Consider the following 15,874-nt stretch of genomic DNA (forward strand, 5'->3'; position numbering starts at 1 on the left):
GATTTATCTCTCTTTGACTTGCCCAGATATCACCAATGTAGTTAGGGTGGCGAGTCAGTTTATGCATGCCCCTAAGAGTGGGCACTTGGATCTTATATACCAGATCCTCAGATAATTGAAGTCCTCTCCAGGTAAAGGTCTTCTATATGCCAAGCACAACCATTTAAGAATTGAAGGCTACACTAATGCTGATTGGGCTGGTTCAGTTTCTGGCAGGCGATCTACATCTGGCTACTGTACATTTGTGTGCGGTAATATGGTCACATGGAGGAGTAAAAAGTAACTAGTTGTTGTTCGGTCAAGTGCAAAGGTAGAATTTATAGCTATGGCTCACGAAGTATGTCACACCCCAAACCACCCCCTGGGAGGTTTAGGTAGGTGACCCGAATTGCGTAATGGCAATCCGCTAAATCCCACGAATCTAGAAGCAATTAATACATTCACGGTCCCACATTCATAACATTACTACAAGATCAGAGTGCTGTAGATAATCTACCATGATAACAAGAAAGAAAGCATAGCGATACGGGAATGATGATGATATATATATACATAAGTGAGTTCTGATACATTCTCTCCCAGTATAACCCACAACTAAAAGATAAAGCTGACAAAAGCTAAAAGGAAATACACACATATATATACAGGGTGAGATAACTCGACTCCAAAAAAAAAGAGAAAACTACAAACTAAATCAGAAGTAGAGACGGGGATAAACTCCTATCAAAAGCAAAAAGGAGTCCCCAAGACTAAAAGCATCAAGTGTACTCCTCACTGGTCTTCATCAATGACCACCGAGAATGCACGGATCATCGGTACGACCTCCGTCGAGGTCCACACCAATATCATCATAACAATTAGGGCTCTTCTCCTTGTAATGAGCTGCCATGTCACAGCGGCATCCACCTGCAGAATCATCTAGAAGAAAAACATATATAACAGAGTGTGAGCCCCACTGAGCTCATGAGCAAAACATATCATCATGCATGCATATGCAACCACAATCCACATGTTCCTACATGATATGCAAGTCCAGATTATTTAATTAGCCACATAACAATATAGCTAAGTCAGGTTAGTGCTACTACAACCCCCAATACATGTATCCCTGGGGTGGGCTTGGTTACCCTTTCCCGCGATACACCCATTGAGTTATCGGAGAGGACCAGCCGGCCCCAGCATCTCCCTACCCAGGACAGCCTGACCGGTCCCTTGGATTAACTCCTGTGAGGTAACCAACTCATTATCATATTTACCTTTCCGGTGCTTCCCGGTTGAGATCGAGGATCATCTGTATTTGGCACGTGGCCATAAAAATTCACCTATTGGTGCTTCCCAAGGTTGTAGCCCGAGGCTTCCCGACATATTTACCCTAGGGCATCCCAGCTGTGCTGAGGCTTCCCGAAGTAAATGCCTCTAGGGTTTTATGGTAGGCCTCACAGTTATCCAACACGTTAACCACTATTGGCAAGGGTGCGTAGCACGTGTGATGAAACTCTAACCCCGTGTCTATATGGCATCGTACCAGTCGGGCGGTGTCAATCATATCCCATACTATGGGCTACCACCGGCCTTGTTTCCAAGCCGACTACGACATCTAGTCTAACATTCACAATCATCATATAAAAATCACAGTGTTGATCAATAGACAATCAATGTGTAATAATTTTGAGTAATTGAACAGAATTTAAATAACTCAGCATTTATAATTTAAGAATTTAATTGCCAGCATAATAATAATACAGTTACACATACATACATGATAATATTTCACTCACTTGGGTGTGGTTCTAAGAACTCAGTTATAAATTCAGTTCCGGCTACAGTCTGGCTGTAGGCCTCGAGCGTGGGGATCAAACCCTAGAAACAAATTAGAAATTTTTATTTAATATTCAAAACTATTTTTGGAGGTCCTAGGGTTGATCTAAGCTCACTGGGTTGACCTGGTATACAGTTGGTCATCACTTGGAATTCTCTGGGCCTTGCACTGGGCCTTAGGCCTATGTGTCAAACCCTGCTCCTGACTGGCTAGAATTTTGATGGAAGGACAAGAACCCCTGAGCAGGCAACCAAGAACACTGTGGAGTATCACTCCAGTGATTTGGATTGATGAAGAAACCCTGTGTGGATCATCCTACATGCCTGTCAGAAGATGGACAGTTAACCCCTGCGACTGCACAGCTCACAACATTATGTATGGCCTGGACCCCAGGTAATCTCTCTCCTCTCCATAACTGTGGGACCCACCTCTAGAAAAGTGTGTAAAAAAACTCTAATTGGCATGTGGGGACAATGCCCTAACCATGGGTCAAACCCCTGTGCAAGCCCCACTGAGATTCAGCCTTGCTGAAATCTTTGGGCGATGCAGACAAGGCCCAGAGACATCGCCCAGAGTGCAAAATAGTATATTAAATTGATTTTAAATTATGGGGACCACTCATATTGGACATGGGCACCCTCCATAGGTAGAGAGGAGTCTGAGGGGCCACCTCATACCCTTGGATCACTGTGGGCCCCACCAGTGTGCCCAAAATCACTAAGAAACAGTCCAAAAACTCATTTTGAAAAAGGGCCTTAGCAGCCAAACAGACCCTAGTATGGGATGGGCCTATAATAGTAGTGCCATGGGTTCATTTAAACCCCTTGGCTACTGTTCACATCGTGGGGAAGGGAGAAGAAAGAAAAGAGAGGAAAAGAGAGGGAGAAGGAGAAGAAAGGGAAGAAGGAAGGAGGGGAGGAGCAGCTCACACATCTGAGCTCAGATTTTGTGGCACCCAAGCTCAGTTCATGTCTATAATCACTGCCCCTACCTGTTGCTCCATTTGAATGCTTGTGTTTTGGATGATTTTCTACTCTCTGGCAGCCCAAAACAGCTGGGAACTGCCTAGAACTGCACCAGATCTGCCATGCAAGTATAAAGCATGGAAGATCTGAGAATTTTATGTGAAAATACAGATCTGTTATGCTGGTCTTGGTGCCAAAATCTGGCTGTGCGTGGCTGTACTGCCAGATGCACTGCTATTTGGCTGTTTGGAGTCTTGGATGCAAGCCCTGGCTGCATGGGACCTAGCCCTAGGTAGTAGCAGCCCTAGTTTATCATTTGATGTGTAAATACAGATTTGCATGTGACTAAAACCAAGGTTTGAGGCTGGGAAAATTCGTGGGTTACTATTCACTAGGCTGTCTGGGCAGCCTCTGGCAACCAAGTGGTGGGCCCAGTGAAAAATCCTCATGGACCAAAATGAAGATCACCCCTGGGAGTACCTAACACCCTAACATGCATGGGGAGATGCTTTGGTCACTGCCCATAACCAGCAGCCTTGGAAACTCAGCCAAATCTCGGTTTGAAGACTCTGGGCGATGCACCCAACTCCCAAAGCCATCGCCCAGTGAGTGATTTGTTGCTGTTTTGATGTTCTGACTTGGGGGACCTCACCCATTGGTCATGGTACTATGTGGGAAGGTGGGAATGACCTAAATGCCCCTCCACACATCTGTCCATATGAAAGAATGCTTAGGAATCCAAGTGGGCCCCGTAGGACTTGGAAACCCTGCCTGTGTTTGGTCCCGTAGCACTGTCAAGTTGAGGACAACACTGTAAGTCTATTATGACCTAAGATCAGGTACTAATACTATAAATGATCATTTTACCCCTATGCTACCATCTCTGGATGATGCACCGGGACATAGGCCTAAGGCCCAATGCAAGGCCCAGAGAATTCCATGTGAAAACAAACCGCACACTGGGTCAACCTAGTGAGCTTAGGTTAGCCTTAGGACCACCAGAGATAGATTGGAATATTAAAATGATAATTTCTTATTTATATCTAGGATTTGATCCTGCGCTCGAGGCCTACAACCAGACTACAGTTGGAACTGAATTTGCAACCTAATTCTTAGAACCAGACCCAGGTGAGTGAAGTATTATCATATGTGTATGTGTAACTATGATACTATGCCAACAGTTAAGAATCTTAAATTATAAATGTTGTGTTATCTAATTTTGTTCAATTACTCAAATTGCTATACATTGATTGTCTGTTGATCAACACTATGAATTTCATCCGATGTTTGTGTAAGTTAGACTAGATGTCGTAGTCGGCTTGGAAATGAGGCCTGTGGTAGCCCGTAGAATGGGATACAGTTGACACCGCCCGACTCATATGATGCCATTTAGACATGGGGTTAGAGTTTCATCACCCGTGCTACGCACTCTTGCTAACAGGGGTTAAGGTGTTGGATGCCTGTGAGGGTGACCATATGTGTATATGAGAAAAGAAAAGAAATGAAATGAAAAGAAATGTGTTTGCACCGAAATGGTGATTATGGGCTATAAGCCAGGAAAGAAAAGAAAAGATAAAAGTGATGGATTGCCCTACAGGTTAATCACAGAGGGCTGGTCGGGCTGACCTTGGTGAACGAATGCGGGTGCTGACTGGTCCTCTCTGACAACTCAATGGGTGTATCGCGGGAAGGGGTAACCAAGCCCGCACCAGGGATACATGTATTGGGGATTATAGTAGCACTAACCTGACTTAGCTATGTTGTTAGGTGGTTAATAAATAATTTGGACTTGCATATCATATAGTATCATGTGGAATGTGGTTGCATGTGCATGCATGATGATATGTTTTGCTCACAAGCTTAGTGGGGCTCACACTCTGTTATATATGTTTTTCTTTAGATGATTTTACAGATTGATGCCGCTATGGCATGGAGGCTCATTACAAGGAGGAGAGCCCTGGTTATTATGATGATATTGGTGTGGACCCCGACGGAGGTCATGCCGATGATGCGTGCAATCTCGATGGTCATTGATGAAGACCGTTGAGGAGTGCACTTGATGCTTTTTATCTTGGGGACTCCTTTTTGTTTTTGTTAGGAGTTTATCCCCGTTCTGCTGTAGTTTTCTTAATTTCTTTTTGGGGTTGAGTTATCTCGTCCTATATATATATGTATGTATATGTATGTATTTCTTTCTTTCTTTTAGCTTTTGTCAACTTAGTTTCTCTTTGTGGGTTGTATCTGGGTGGGAATGTTTCAGAACACTTGTATATATATATATATATTACCATCATTCCCGTATCGCTACGCTTTCTCTTTTGTTATTATAATTGTAGTTTATTTGCAACACTCTGATCTTTTGTAGTTTATCTGCAACACTCTGATCTAGCTTATGGTAAAGTGATGAATGTGGATCCGTGAATGTATTAACTGCTTGTAGATCCGTGGGATTTGGCAGATTGCCGTTATGCAATTCGGATCACCTACCTAATCCTCCCAGGGGTGGTTTGGGGTGTGACAGAGCTTGGTATCAGAGCGTGAGACTCTTCTTACATTCACGGAATGTAGATTAGGGTTAATAAGCTACCAACACTAAAACAAGTAATAACTAAAAGCTACAGGGGAGGTAGGTGCAATTAAATAAAAGATACATAATTTTCATTAAATAAAAGATAATTGTTGCTGAGCCATAAAAAAAGTTTGGTTGATAGTACTACTTTCAAATATTTACATAAGCTGACAAAAAAACAAAAACTAAATACATCTCGAACAAAAAAGAAGTACATTACCTAAGAAAAAAAGATATGTCAGAACCATGTAGCATAGACACAATGCTGGTTAGAAGAACTACTTGGTAGGAGGCAAGTTGCCTGATGGAGGCTGTGACTGGCGTGAGTGTACACGATAGAACCTATCCCAAAAGTCCAAGCGCTACTCGACAGATCCCACCCTGCTCTCCAATGATGTGAAGCCCTAGTCCATCCTAGTCGACATATCAGAGAGCTAAGTACTGAGGCACTGGAAGTGTGACATCATCTGTGCCCACTCAGAAGGCCTAGGCACCTGTGAGCTAGAAGCACCCGTCGCCTCATAAGTAGGCAAGTCTGTAAACTATGCACCAATGCCCTCAATGTCATCATGCCCATCACCCTACTCCTCTCCATGCTCACCCTGGATGTCACCCTGCTCATCACCACCCTGCACCTCATCCAGCTCCTCATCCCCCTGCTGCTCATCTCCTGGCATCACCATCTCCTAATCCTCCGGTGGATCACCCCCTGGCACCTTCATCTTCAATATCGAGGTCTTATTGATGGGCTGGATCTATCTTTCTCCATATACTCACCAGCCAAAGGAACCTCAAAGTGCCGAAAGACTATGGTAAGAAACTTCCCATATGGAAGGTTCCCATCAGATGGGTTCTGTGCATGATATAGCATAACCTGGAGTAATAGGTATGGGAGGTTTATGACTGGACCCCCTCTACCTGCTCCCAATAGGCAGTATGTGATATAAGCTTTCATCATAGATATGCTACCCATGTTACCACCTTTGGGGTAGATGTTGTAGGTTACACACCTACTAATGACTCGGGCACTGGGCTTATAGGAAGCCTCAGATTTAGGTGTGTCCTATGACCCTATCAATGCTTTGAAGACCCTTCTCCTGGTCTCCAAAGAGAACATCTCAGAAATATCAACTCGCGGCTTGTAGAAACACCTCTCTCCAGTATTGGGCAGCCTCAATATCCTTGCTAGCGAGGCAGTGGTTAACCTAATATCCACTCCCTTCACTCTACTCACCAATCCAAACTCTTATGCCCCAGATGGCACCAAGTTGTAGTAGAAATACCGAACCAAGTTGGGATAACAAGGTTTAGTAGGAGTCAACGTAGAGGCCCAACCTAAGGTGTTGAACCCAGGAAAGAGACTGTATTGATGGAAGTCATCCACCCGTACTACCCGGCCATTGACTATCTTTAGGGACTCAAACTTCTCCCAATCCTTAAAATGCTCATACCTAGAGAAGAGGAACCGGTCAAACTCGGGCTCCTCCGAAGATGAATTGTCCCTAGGTGAAGATGGTGGTACCGTAGATGATGATGATGATGAATGATCACTCTCAACCCAAAGTCTCTTCTGTGCCACGGACTTCCTAGCCGTACGGTGACTAGTAGACATTTTGTTGCAAAAAGAAAAGGAAAAGAAGTAGTTAGGGCAAGGAAATTTAACAAAACCCTACCCAAAGAAAGAAGAAACAAAGAAAAACCTATTCTAGTAAAAACAACCAAGAATCCTTACCTAGGTTCGCGAAAGACTTGAGGAAATGTGTGGAAATGGTCACACTACCTTCCAAAGTGCTTCTCTAACTGTTTAGGGAAGTTTGGGAAAAGTTAGAAAGGAAATGGGCCCCTCTTGGACTCATATACCTGCGCCCCGATTCTCTGGGCGATGGCACTGTACGATGTAGACAACACCCAGAGACATCGCCCAGTGAATGCATTTTGCTGTTTTTGAAGTTTTAATACAAGGGAACTTGGATTTCACCTATAATAACCTTGTTAAACCTAGAAATATAAACTTTCATTAATGTTTTATGAAATTATGTATAAAAAAAAAAATAATTAATTTAAACTAATTAATTAAACAAACACAAATTCCATAAGACTAAGGGAGTACAACCACTGTTTGGGGATTTTAGTAAAACACATGTAAATTGATTTCTTTATTAGTATATATATATATATATATATATATATATATATACTTATGAGAATTGATGTGTGTGTAAAATATTTAGTTAATATGTGTTTGATATTGTGATGTACAAACTGAGTGGAGTGCTGCTATGCAAAACCAAACATAGATATGTAGGTATGTTGTAATACGTATTTACGACGTGTAGGGAGCGTAGATCTTACCCTATCCAAGGTCTAGGTCAGCCAAGAATAGGATCTAATAGGTTGTCTAGCCAATCAAAACACTTTAGACGGTAAGGTACCTTGAGCCAACCCAAGTATATTTTTATTGATTCTTAGTCATTTAAATTCTGGTAGGCATGTACTTAATTCTTTTAATTAAGTATAACCTAATGCTTAGAACCATTTTCTATGATAGGACCCATTACTTCAGCTAAGCCTGGAGACCCCGGTAGTATGCGATAGGCAACTAAGAAGGAGATTGATCAGGATACGTACGGTGTAAGCCTGTGCTGAAAATCAACTAGTGATCTACCTAACTCTTGCAGACGCTAGCGAACCCGAATATCAAGCCATTTACTTATCCTCAGCGGATGAAGCTAGAGGAGACATAGCTTACCTTTACATGTAGACCATCATTACTAGTTAGCAATTACAGAGGCTTGCCTATTAGACTAGGTAAATAATTAAAAGTCTTTTATTTAAAAATTTGAAATCTCTCATATAGTGTCATGCATAGCATATCATTACATAAAATGTATAAGAAAGATAACATAATAAATGAAAGAAGCAATTCAAAACAAACAAAGAAGATGTATCTAACAATCCACCTTACTAGTGCGACTCATGAAATTCATTAGAACCATGGACTAGGTTTGTACCTGCACTAACTAGGGAATAATTGTTGATCCCAAAGGGCAATATTAGAATATTGAACATGCTCCTCTTTTCAGAGAAGTAATGATGGTTAACACAAGAAGAAGTTCTCATGGTGGTCTCAAAGGAAAACAACCTCGTGTTATATTGGAGGTTGAACTGCCAAATGGGATTGAGGCTCAAAATTCTGAGGCATCGGCTGCTTCGTCAGAGGCACCAGCGGCTGCACAAGCCATTGCTATAGCACCTCAGCCAAATGTGGCAGCCGGTGATGTAACTGCATTCATGAACATTATGATGTGGGCCATGCAACAGCAACAAGAATTGCTTGGTCAGATGTCCACACAGTTTGCAACCATGATGCATGAACGTGCGGCACCACCACCACCACCCAACCGGCCCATACTATTTCCACCACCTATGCCTCAACACTTAGCGGAGAACTCTACCGCCAAGGTTATGGAGAGATTCAAGAAACTCCAACCGCCTGCATTTTCCAAAATAACTTCTGAAGCAATGCAGCTAGAACGGTGGATTAATGCCCTAGAGAAGGCATTTGAAATACTTGAGTGAACGGATGCACAGAAACTAATATGTGCGGGTAATCAGTTACCAAATGAAGCCAAAGCTTAGTGGAAAGCTACTAAGCCTAACTTGGAAGCTACTCACCCGAATCCCAAGTGGGAGCAATTTAAAGAATTTTTCTTCAAGAACTACTTCCCGGAGAGCTTCAGGGATAGGAAAGAAGCTGAGTTCATTGCACTGGTGCAAGGGACCAAGTCAGTGTTGGATTACCAACAACGATTTGAAGACCTATTCCATTATGCTCTAGAGCACCTGAAAGGGGAAGTTAGAAAAGCAAAGAAATTTGAGAAAGGACTCAAGACTGAGATCGGATCAGTATTGTCAATCATGGACATCCGAGATTATGCTAAGATGGTCGACAAGGCGAAGACCATGGAAGATAGATTTAAAGAGAAAGAGAAAGAGAAAGTTGTGACGTCGTCTGTAGGCAAGAGGCCAAATAATTTCCAGACTTATGGCTGGCCAAATAAATCTTACCGCAGAACCAATTCAAATTCCAACTCGACTTAGTATCGTAGGCCAAACATGGGTCAGAACCCTTTCCGCCCCACTTTCAATCGACTTGCTCAACCGACTGTGAGTCAAGTGACAACAGTAGCTTCGTCAGCCCGACCAGCTACCAGTCAAGTGAGCCAAGCCTCAACACCCGCTGTTCCACCCTGTAAGTGCTATGTGTGCAATAAGAAAGGGCACATGGCTAGAGATTGCAGATCGCGTGGGTATGGTAACAACTCGCCGAATCAGCCCTACACTAGACCTTTTTAGCCACGAGACAGTCGGACGCGAGGAAAGGTGTTTGCGATGACAAATGAAAAAGTTGAGGCGAACCCCGATGTATTGACAGGTTAGTTTGCTGAACACTACTAAATTATAGGGAATAACTGGCTTACTTCATGTAGCTTAAATTATGTACGAACACTAGGTACCCTGAGTGTCTCGATCGTACCTGCATGAGTATTATTCGACTCGGGCACAACCCACTCTTTCGTTTCTACCACTTTTGCGAGTAGGAAGAAAGATCAACCGAGAGACATCAGGCACAAACTAGTAGTCAGCACACCGATGGGTAGTGTCGTGAGTTTGAAGGAGGTCTATGACCCTTACTAGATTGAGATCTGTGGGAAGAATCTAACCGCACGGTTGATAAAGGTAGATATAAAGGATTTTGACATGATACTAGGCATGGATTGGTTATCCGCCTATGGTGCAAACGTCTTATGTGCAGAGAAGAAGATAGTGTTTAAAATGGGTGATGGGTCAATCCTCACCTATCAAAGTGAACCTATAAGGAAACCCAGGAGGATAACCTAATCAGCCCTCCAAGCGCAAAAGTTGATAGACGATGGATGCCAAGGCTTCTTAGCCACTGTGATAGACATGGAGGCAAAGATAAAACCCTTGGAAGAACTTGAGGTCATCAGAGAATTTCCTGATGTTTTTCCGGAAGATCTAATGCAGCTACCGCCTGACTGTGATATAGAGTTCACAATTGATCTAATTCCTGGTGCAGCACCGGTATCCAGGGCACCATATTGGATGGCGCCAATCGAACTGAAGGAGCTGCAGGTTCAACTTCAAGACCTGCTGAAGAAGAGATTTATATGACCCAGCGTATAGCCTTGGGGAGCACCCGTGCTATTCGTAAAGAAGAAGGATGGTAGCATGCGGCTGTGTATCGACTACCGCGAGCTGAATAAGCTGACTATCAAGAATCGATATCCGTTGTTGCGCATCGATGACCTATTTGATCAGTTACGAGGACCAAGAGTTTTCTCCAAAATCGATCTTAGGTCAGGATACCATCAATTGAAGACCAAGAGCGGTGATATTCACAAAACGGCATTCCAAACTCGACACAAACATTATGAATTCCTGGTTTTGTCGTTTGGATTAACCAAAGCCCCGATAGCATTCATGGACATGATGAACAGAGTATTCGATGACATGTTGGATAAGTTCGTCATTGTGTTTATTGACAACATTTTGGTGTACTCCAAGAATGAGGAAGAACACGCTCGACACCTTACTTTTGTGTTGCAGTGGTTGCGGGAGCACCAACTTTATATGAAGTTCAGTAAATATGAATTCTGGCTTCACCAGATTGGATTCTTGGGACACATCGTCACCAAGGACTGCATTAAAATGGATCTAGGAAAGGTGAAAGTTGTTCTCGAGTGGGAGACTCCGAAGAGTGCCACTGAGATTCGAAGTTTCTTAGGATTGGCTGAATATTACCGATGGTTTATTGAGAATTTCTCATGCATCTCGACACCCATGACAAAACTTACAAAGAAGGGAGCCAAATTTGAATGGAATGAAGCATGTGAGAAAAGTTTTCAGGAATTGAGAAACCGATTGGTGACAGCTCCAGTCTTGACCATTCCAGACGGCACCGAAGGAATGGTAGTATATACTGATGCATTTAGGACAGGATTGGGTGGCATCCTGATGTAGAAAGGTAAGGTAGTCGCCTATGCCTTCAGACAATTAAAAGAACACAAGAAGAACTACCCCACTCATGACTTAGAGTTGGTAGCGGTGGTCTTCGCGTTAAAGATATGGTGGCATTACCTATATGACGAAAAGTGTGAAATCTTCAGCAATCATAAAAGTCTGAAGTATCTGTATACCCAAAAAGGAGCTGAACATGAGATAAAGGTGGTGGTTAGAACTGGTGAAAGATTATGACTGTGAAATCCAGTACCACCCTGGTAAGGCTAACGTTGTAGCTGATGCATTAAGCAGAAAATCTCAGACGACATCTCTCGCTTCCTTAGTCGTAAGCGAGCAGTTGGTAGAAGAAGCTCAAAAGTTTGATCAGGCACATGGATTGAAGGAACGGCTATAAAATTAGTGGCCATGGATCTATAGCCGTCGATACTAGAAGAGGTAATTGCGAAGCAACTATTGGACCTCGAGCTAGCCCAGATCATTTGCTAAGTACAACAAGGTGTCCATAAGGACCCAGACTTTTCTTTGGCCCATGATGGCGCACTAAAGTTTCAAGACAGACTATGCGTGCTTGATGATTATGACGTCTAAAACTGAATCCTTAAAGAGGCGCATAACTCACCCTATACAGTCCACCCCGGAAGTACAAAGATGTACAAGGACTTGAAAAAGTATTATTGGTGGATGGGAATGAAAGATACCATAGCTATATACGTGTCCAAGTGCCTCACCTATCAACAGATAAAAATAAAGAGACACCGACCGTATGGTTTATTACAGCCACTTCCCATACCTGAATGGAAGTGGGAAAGGATCACTATAGATTTTGTGACAAATCTGCCCAACACCAAGAAGGGCATGAATGCAATTTGGGTGATCGTAGACGGACTGACAAAGGCAACTCACTTTATACCAATCAAGATAAGTTATTCTATGGAGAAGCTTTCCCAATTATATATAGAAAATATAGTCCGCTTACACGGCATGCCTGTCAGTATTGTGTCTGACAGAGATCCTCGGTTTACCTCAAGGTTTTTGAGGAGTTTACAAAAGGCATTGGGATCTCAACAGAATCTTAGTATAGCTTTTCATCCGTAGACGGACAGACAATCAGAAAGAACTATTCAGACTCTAGAGGATATGCTCCGGACCTATGTTTTGGAAATGAATAATAGTTGGGATGCTCACATACCTCTGGAGGAATCTGCATACAATAATAGCTATCACTCCACCATTGGTATGGCACCATTCGAAGCTCTTTATGGATGAAAATATTGAACTCTGCTATATTGGGATGAAGTTGATGAACGAAAATATCTTAGACCTGAGATGATACAAGCGACCTGCGACAAGGTGGATGTTATAAGTGGATGTTATAAGAGAAAAGATCAAGGCAGCCCAGTTAAGACAGAAAAGTTATGTGGATAATCGAAGGAAGGACATTGAATTTGAAGTCGAAGAAAAAGTATTCCTTCGAGTGTCTACAACTAAAGGATTGCTACGTTTCAACAAGAAAGACAAGTTAGGCCCAAGATTCATCGGTCCTTACAAAATTCTTAACAAGGTGGGACTCGTAGCATACCGACTGGAAATACCACCATCTTTGTTAGGAGTCCACGATGTTTTTCATGTGTCAATGTTAAGAAAGTACATCAACAACCCGACGCATGTATTATCAACTCAACCTGAACAGTTGGACGTGGATATGCCCTACGAGGAGCAACCAACAGAGATATTGGATAAAAAGGAGCATAACCTCCGTAACTGTACTGTCGCATTCGTAAAAGTTCGATGGGGAAACAATCCTATAGAAGAAGCTTTGTGGGAGCAAGAAGAAGAAATGAAAGAGAAATATCCTCAACTCTTTGAATTGCAAGGTAAGCAAATTTTGAGGACGAAGTTTTTGTAAGGTGGGGATAAATGTCAAACCCTGCTCCTGACTGACTGGAATTTTGATTGAAGGACAGGAACGCCTTAGCAGGCAACCAAGAACACTGTGGAGTATCACTCCAGTGATTTGGATTTATGAAGAAACCCTTTGTGGATCATCCTACATGCCTATCAGAAGATGGACAGCTGACCCCTGCGACTACACAGCTCACAACATTATGTATGGCCTGGACCCCAGATAATCTCTCTCCTCTTCATAACTATGAGACCCACTGATGAGCACATTTATGTGTGAAATCTTAGGGCATAAAGCGTACATTTTACTATATTGGATAGAGTTACTTTGGTGCTTTCTTGTGTTTTTCAGGTTTTGGGCTATTTTGGGCTATTCTGGACTATTGGGAGCTGCATGTCCCAAGTTACATGTAAAGTTGTCATTTTTCTTTCCATGGCTATAAAGAGGACTAAATTTGGAGTAAGTTGGACGTGACGGAAAGCAAGTATGCATTCGTCTAGCCCACCGTACATTTGATTATTTTTTTCAGCCCAAGAAAGGATAATGGGTCAGAAAGGAGCCGTAATGCAAGCCCATAGTCAGTCTACCACTGCCCAAGGACATTTTTGACATTGTAAAAGATATTTCTAGGCAATGGTGGAGATCTACTACAAGTATAGGGCCATTTCGGTAATTTTGCATTCTTGAAGAGAGAGAAGGACTGCTACCCACATAGAGGGACCCACATTGCCATTAGATTCCATTAATTTTGAAGGCCCATAAGATATCCACGATTTTTTTGGGCTGCATTTAATGCCCCACGATTTTTAGAGGACACATTGGGGATTTTGTTATTTGGTTTAGTGGAATCCTAGTCATCACTATCCTAGTCATTACTCTTTCTCTCTCGTCTAACTTTTCAAGGGCATTCTTGGAATTTCACTTAGGATAGATTTATTTTGAAAGATATTTTCTCATCTATGGAAGGTTGAAAAATCAAAGATGGTTTGATTTTATTGCTTGGAGAAGATATCTACAAAGAAAAGAAAGCACAAGTTAGAATTAGAAATTTACTTTTCTAGAAATAGAAGGTTTATGTAACAATATTCTTTTCTCTCCCTCTTTCTATTTTTTTCTTTTTCCTTGGGATTCAAGGCAATATAAAGGAGGAAGGAGAAGAGAATATTCTCTTTTCTTAGGAAATATTTCTTCTACACTTCCCTCTTCTCCCTTCTCCCCTTTCCCCTTTCAATACCCCTTGCCTCTCTTGTAAATTTGGCTCATTCACTTAGTGAAATTTCTTCTCTTCTTCTCCTTCTAATTTGTGATTTTTGGCTTTTCTAAGTTCTAGTTTGCTGTTTTTTTTTTTTATTTTCATTTATTGGTTATAATAGGTTTAGTTTATGCTTTAATTTCAATTTAAGTTTTCAATTGGGTTTTAATTTCTTAATTCTAGTTTAGGTTTTAAGCCTTCTAGTCTAAGTTCTTAAGTTGATGACAAGACTTGAAGATTTAGAAGAGGAGGCCATGGTAAGTTTATGCAAGTATTCAAGCTTTTCAATTACATTCATGCAAGCACATCCAGGTTTTACTATCTAAACTCTCAATCTCATTCTCCATCTCCTCTGTCTCTCTCTATCTTCTTCTTCTTCTCCCTCTATTTCTTTTATTTTAATTTTATATGGTTGTGGTTTGTGGATGCATTTTAATTCTCTTATTTCTTTTTATGTGGTTAGTATGTGTGGCTGCATTTTTATTCTTTTCAATTCGCTTTAGTTTGATAGGTTAGATGCTCATGTGTTAGGACGCCGATTTAATCCCTTAATTTTCTTAGATGCTTATGAGTTAGGATGCATTGATTTTCGTTAGTTTAATTAGTTTAATTTAACACTTTAATTTGATTCACTTTGCATTACTTTTAAGTTAGTCAAATAGAGTGGCGTATATCTCATCGTGTTCGACCTGTAGCTACGATTGACCCGTCTTGCGATTTTATTTTAACTCAAATAAGTTTTTGGCGCCGTTGCCTGGGAGATTATTGTCCATTTTATTTATCTGATTTTTAAGTAGTTCAAAGTGTTTTAGTTTATAATTTTCTCTTTTTTTTCTGAAAAAAAAAAATCAATTTTTGAAAACCTCTTCTTGTTTCTCTTCTGTTTCAAATAGTGTACGCCCAATCTAAAGTCCTTCATATGCTTCGACCCTCCATCTTTTGGTGTCCCTTATAGGATTAAGTTACCTATGATGCTACATCTTGATTTGGTTGGGTGGATTGGCACGTGACTTATCTTTGGAGGTGACCACTCTTGATAATAGGAAAGTGACATAGTGAAAGCGTTGGAAACATAAACGTATAGTAGACCTCCACTCTATTTCAGAATCCATTTAAAGTCGACCATAGGTGGCTATAGAAGACTATACGGGTTCCCTTGCTGTCAACCTATATGGTATCCTTATAGTTTTTGAACCATCGTTTCGATTTTTTAGGGATAGATGCACTATCTACCTTGGGCTCCCTCTTGTTTTTTGTACTTTTTCTTAAGTCTTTTATTTTTCTTCAATTTTTTTAAAGGAGACCTCATATCTATTTAGGT

This window comes from Telopea speciosissima, chromosome 1, assembly GCF_018873765.1.
Source record: "Telopea speciosissima isolate NSW1024214 ecotype Mountain lineage chromosome 1, Tspe_v1, whole genome shotgun sequence".
NCBI classification, from domain to species: domain Eukaryota; kingdom Viridiplantae; phylum Streptophyta; class Magnoliopsida; order Proteales; family Proteaceae; genus Telopea; species Telopea speciosissima.